General features: G+C 44.7%; 1 pseudogene; it reads right to left on the reverse strand.

The window, feature by feature from the left end:
• Window positions 1-6387, reverse strand: LOC143271748 (U4/U6.U5 tri-snRNP-associated protein 1 pseudogene; annotated as a pseudogene).

Here is a 6387-nt window from a genome sequence, read left to right on the forward strand (position 1 = left end):
TTAAGAATTATAATTAAGATGGGATGGGACCAGACCTGTAGAGACAATCCTAGATCCAATGTCCCCATCCCCAGTCTGGTCCCCAAGAGGCAGCAAGTCTTCTGCCCGCATTACCACCTCCTTCTCCTTCTTTTGGATTTTCTTTTCGCCTGGTTTCTTTGAAGGTCACCATCTCTTCGGGACTTAGGTACTCAGAGGCAAGCCGGGGCCCTACAGAGCTCAGAGACTGAGCCTGCAGCACTAGCTTGGCCTGGATCTCTTCTAGCTCGCGCTCCCTCACTCCATCAGCCATGCCACCCTGCTCCTAAGGGAAGGAATGTGATCGCTCGCCCTCCAGCTCCTCATCATATTTGGCCAGGACAGAGCGGGGTGTTTGCTGTGCCAAATCATCAACACTCTCGTCTTCCGCATAGGGCAGGTAGTTGGGTTTCTTCTTCCGAAGCTCTGCATTCTTGTCTGCCCGCTCCTTGTCCACCAGGTTCACATTCACCAGCACATCCTCCCGCTCCTGTAGTACTCCCTTGTCCTTGAGCTTGAGAACCACAGCCTCCCCTTCTCGAAAGGAATCGATGGCATGTTCCACAGTGAGACCTTGCAAGTCCGTGGCACTATATAAGTCCTGTCTCCTCTGTTCAAACTCCTCCTCCACCAGAGTGCTCATGCCAAACTCTTGGTCCATCTCCTCTAGTAGCTTGACCCGCTTCTCTGCCAGGTCCTTCTCTTTCTGCAGCTGCTGGCTCCTCTCAATCCAGGATGCAGTGTCATCCAGGCAGGGGTCATCCCCTCCCAAATTCTTTATTTTCCCCAATTTTTGCTTCAGCAAATGCTTTTTTGTTTGTTTGTTTGTTTGTTTTTCGAGACAGGGTTTCTCTGTGTAGCTTTGCACCTTTCTTGGAACTCAGTAGCACAGGATGGCCTCGAACTCACAGAGATCATCCTGGCTCTGCCTCCTGAGTGCTGGAATTAAAGACGTGTGCCACCACCGCCTGGCCAGCAAATGCTTTTTGCAGCTGAGATATATCCTCTCAGGACCCTAAGCGCAGGCCAGGTGTCCTAAATGCTGATGCACACCCTGTCTCCACAAAGAACATTCATCCTTTCAGAGGCTTTCAGGATCTGGTTACAGGTTTTAAAATAATTTACTTTGCTTTTATGTATGTCCATGTGTGTATGTACATATGGTTCCCATAGAGGTCTAAAGAGGGCATTGGGTCCTCTGGGACTGCAGTTACAAGAGTCACCACCTAATGTGAGTGCTGAAACCCAAACTCAGGTCCTCCAGAGAACAGCATGCTCTCTTAATCTCTGAGCCCTCTGTCTCTCCAGGTCTGGTCCCTTCCCATTTTCATTATATATATATGTATATTTTTTGGTTTTTCGAGACAGGGTTTCTCTGTGTAGCTTTGTGCCTTTTCTGGGACTCACTTGGTAGCCCAGGCTGGCCTCCTACTCACAGAGATCCGCATGGCTCTGCCTCCCAAGTGCTGGGATTAAAGGCGTGCACCACCACCGCCCGGCTCATTATACTTCTTAACCATAGCTCTTAGAAGCTGGTGACCTGGAACTTCCAGAAGGCTACTACATTTTGAAATAACCTATGTTATAATTTACCCCAAATCTAAACATATACACAATAGACTATTATATTGCTAGCAAGAGTGTCCTGCATGCCATATGAGTTGAGCTTTATTAATGTCTTGAGAGTGAGAGATGGAAATCCCTTGAGTCTTGGGAATGCCATAATTTTGGGACCAGTGCTAGAGTTGAGGGTGGGCCTGAATAGGTGGCATATGTACTTTACTTGGTATGTGGCCTTTCATCTAGTCTTCATTGTCCCCTGGGATTTTCTTCAGCCCAGCAGGTTTTGGAGGTAATTTTGCCTGTCTGTGACCAGTTTATGCTCACAAGGAAACCTTACATTCAGAGACTCATGTCCCTGTAAATGAGAAAGAAAATAAAATAAATAATCAAAAACCACAAACAAGAGCCTTGCTTGCCTGAGAGCCTCTAGAAACAAGGTAGGTCATTTAGTTAGTCCTCTGCCATCCTGCATTAGGGGAGACCATGCCCCAGATAAACAGACTGTTAAATGGAAGTAAACAAAGTAAACAGGCTATCAAAGATGTCTCAGTAGCTCACACTGAGAGTTTCAGCTCTTGGGAATCTGAGCAGGAAAAATGGTCTGCAGAATGAGTGAGAGGTTAATTTGGACAACGTAGCAAGTCCCTGACTCAAAAAGAAATGAGAAGACTTTGTGTACTGCAGACTTCTAATCCCAATATATTAAAAAATTCTTCAGTAGCTGGGCAGTGGTGACACATACCTTTAATCCCAGCACTCGGGAGGCAGAGGTAGGCAGTTCTCTGTGAGTTTGTGGCCAGCCTGGGGTACAGAGTGAGTTCCAGGACAGCTGGAATGCTTCATAGAAAAACCCTGTCTGAGCTTAGATGCAAGATGGTAAAACATAGGTAGCAAACTTCTGCCCTCTGGGGTTCTCTCATTGTGCTGTAAGCCTGTATTTAAGACCTCCTCCCTCTTTCAATAAACGGCATTCGATAAAAAGAAAAAAAGAAAAGAAAAGAAAAGAAAAGAAAAGAAAAGAAAAGAAAAGAAAAGAAGAGAAAGAAAAGAAAAACCCGGTATGGACAAACAAGAAATAAAACATTCTCCAGTCAAAAAGGGCTACACATTTGACTGCAGGCGAGCCTCAGAAAACCAAAATGACATAAATATTACATAAACAAACAATCCAATAGCTTGTTAATAACTTAAAATACCTGGATACAAAACTTAGTGGCTTCTATCTTCAGAAAGTGGCATGATTATAGATATCTTACACAGCCATACCTAGGATTTCAACCCCTTCAACAAAAATGCTGGGATGTGCCTCAACTGGTGGTGTGCTTGACTCTCATGTATGAAGCCTGGGTTCAATTTCAGAACTCCACTAATGAGGCTCAGAATTGTATAGCTGTAATGTCACTGTTCTAGTGGAAGTTCCACCTCAGTCCCTGTCACCCTGGCATCAAAGCACCTAAAGAATCTGGAATGTTCTTGTGGACGCACCACCTCTCTGCCTAGACCCAGTCACTCCGAAAGTCCCTTTAAATCTGACTCCTTCCCCAGAGATCTCAAGACGACTCATGGTGATATTTTATTTGGGCTAAAATATGATTTTATTTTTATGTTAATAAATAAAATTGCCTGGGGGTCAGAGCTCATAGCAAGGCATTTAGCATAAGTCTGGCAGTGGTAGCACATGCCCTTAATCCAATCACATGGCAGGCAGAGCCTATGTGTTCATGTACACAGCTAGCTTGGTTACACACACCTTTAATCCAAGTACCAACCATAGAGACCTGGAGGTCTGTATAGACAGGCTGTGATGAAGAAGTCATGCGGCTGTGTTTAGAACCAATGAGAAGGTAGAAGAGAAAGTCCACAAAAAGACAGACACACAGGAAGTAGCTCTGTTTTCTGAGCAGAAGGACGGCAGCAGCTGGTAAGTTAAGGCTACTCGCCAGTACTCTGGACTCTTAGGCTTTTAACTCTTAATTTGGCTCTTTCTTTCTTTCTTTCTTTCTTTCTTTCTTTCTTTCTTTCTTTCTTTCTTTCTTTCTTTCTTTCTTTCTTTCTTTCTTTCTTTCTTTCTTTCTTTTTTTAAATTTGGCTGTTTCTTATTTAGTAAGATCTATACATCTACAACCACTCCCACAGGTTATTTAACTGCACCACAAGGAAACAGACATGTGTCTTCCCTGAATCTTCTCTGGGTGGCTAGAAAACCACCTGGGAGCACTTTACCCCTTTAAACGGGGATTTTTCTAGTTTGGCCTGACTTGAAGCTGCATCTACAGAGAGGCTTATGGAGTGTAAAACCTTTCAGCCACCACTCCTAAGAGAAACATGGAAGAACAGAGACTCAGGTTCCATCTGTGGAAAGCAGAGCCAGGGTGGTTTGGACACATAACATTGGCACTGTCTCTTTTGAGGGCCTTAAAAGGTGATCAGTGTCTTTGCCCTGACAAGAAGCTGGTCACATTGCATTTTCCTGAGTAACCGTTCCAAGGAAGAATAAGATTCAGAGGAGCAGGGATTGGTACCTGGTGGACAAAGGTTAATTATGTCTTTATCAGTTCTTGTGGGAGACCCCACATACTTAGTCTGATAACAGTCTGGCTTTGAGACTGCTAATGAGTACTAAGGGCACACTGAGTTCTCTCATTTGATTGAGGGGTGTTAACCAGAAACAACACTGCTCAGGCATGGGTTTAAGCCAATAGAAAGTCTTTATCTGCCAGGCGGTGGTTGTGCGTGCCTTTAATTCCAGCACTCGGGAGGCAGAGGCAGGTGGATCTCTGTGAGTTCGAGGCCAGCCTGGTCTACAAAGTGAGTTCCAGGAAAGGCGCAAAACTACACAGAGAAACACTGTCTCAGTCCCTCCCCCCCCCCAAAAAAAAGTCATTATCAATGGACCCGTGTCTACATTGAGAGCTCAGGCTCTCTGTGTAGAACTGAGCCTTTCCCAGGATGAGCTTTTAAGCATGAAAACCATGTTCTGGGTTGACATAATTTAGTTAAATAGTTAGCCAGAAATCAAATTATAGAAGCTAAAACAAAGCAAGGTTGGTCCATTTGAGACTTTCCTAGAACTATGAATTTTGAGTCATTAGGTTTTGTTTTTGTATTGGGTTGTGGTGCTTACTTTCTGCCTGCTGAGTTTTATAGCCTGACCGGTTCTTCCATCATGGAGTCAGTTATGCTAAGGTCTGGAGGCCTGCTAAGGTCTGTGGCCCTGTTAGATTAACCAATGTGCCATCCCCTTGGTGTCAGCTTTTCATTGTTTATTTAAAAGTTTTAACATTTGCTTTCTGGCAACAGTAGATATTGGGTGGGGAATGGTGATCCTAGCCAAGTGGATTCTTGCAAAAGGTTTCCCATGCTTCCTTGAGTGGATGGAGGTTTTACGAGCATAAGATGGGGAGTCATGGTATAGAATTCTTGATTCTTCAGGTCTTTCTGCCAAGCTGTTCTTTGAGACTGTCCCACAGCTCTCGGTGTTGCTGGTTCAGACAGGATTTCATTATGTAGCTCAGGCAAGACTCAAACTTTGACTCTCCTCTTGTCTTGTCTCCTGTAATATGTATGCATGCTACAGACACTTTATCAGCTAAGCTGCTGCATCCTCAGTACCAATATCACAAAATGAATCCAATACAGCTATAAAATTCCAGAAGTGATTCATGACCAGGCCAAAAGGCCTTTAACAGTGACATGGTCAGCTTTATAGTTCAGGTCTCTCATGAGGAACAGTCCTGTAAATTCTGAGCTGACTCACTGTCAGAACTGTTGTAGGTATATGAACAAAACTCAGAAATGGCAGCTCACACCATATCACAGGGCAATATGATACAGGAGGGTTGCTGAGAGTTGGAGCCCAATCTAGGCACCAATCAAGCTAACCTTAGGTAGTATACTGTGAAAACCCATCTCAAAGATTCAGAAGCCGGGTGGTGGTGGTGCACGCCTTTAATCCCAGCACTCGGGAGGCAGAGGCAAGAGGATCTTTGTGAGTTCGAGGCCAGCCTGGTCTACAGAGTGAGATCCAGGAAAGGTGCAAAGCTACACAGAGAAACCCTGTCTCAAAAAACCAAAAAAAAAAAAAAACAAAAAAAAAAAAGATTCAGAAACGAAGTCCATCAATCCATAACTAACAAGTCACTGTGCCTTAGTTGTGGGAGTCTGTTCTCCGGTTCCTCGTGGCTTTACCCAGCAGGTCCGCATAGACGATGATTAGGACCACGGGCCTGAGTGCAGGGGTCTGAGATGGTCTGCCCTTGACTGTGCTGGGGGAGGAGGTCTTTTGCTCCACCCCTTGGCGTCTTTATAAAAATCCTTGGGCAGAGACAGTCGGGGGCCCGTTGGAATAGGTTCCAGGCCCTCTCGAGGCTATCCTTTATTTTCTATCTGTTTATCTCCTCGATATTCTCCAAAATAAATCCTTCTATCTAATATTTCCTGCTGCTCACACTCAAGAAAACTCTGGGGAGCTGTGGGGTTGGTGAGTAAGTGCCCCACACTTAGTTGGGTCAATGAATTGGTTAGTAACTATTGCTTTAGTTAGTCTAAGATCTTTTCATAGGTAAAGATCTGATCCACTCCACATAGACAACGTCAGAATTACAAAAGAATTGGGTGGAGCCTCAGTCATTCAATCAGGCTTCAGATTTCATCTGGGAGGTGTGTGGAGAAGTATATAACGGTCAGAACAATCAGAAATTCTCAGTCTTGGAGCCTGGAGCCTCTTGGAGCCACCGTCTCCCCAGACTGGGATCCGGACATCTGTTATCAGTGTTTGGATTAGGTAAGTAAGTCCCTTACCTCCAT

The sequence above is a fragment of the Peromyscus maniculatus genome, chromosome 2 (genome assembly GCF_049852395.1).
Source record: "Peromyscus maniculatus bairdii isolate BWxNUB_F1_BW_parent chromosome 2, HU_Pman_BW_mat_3.1, whole genome shotgun sequence".
Lineage (NCBI taxonomy): Eukaryota > Metazoa > Chordata > Mammalia > Rodentia > Cricetidae > Peromyscus > Peromyscus maniculatus.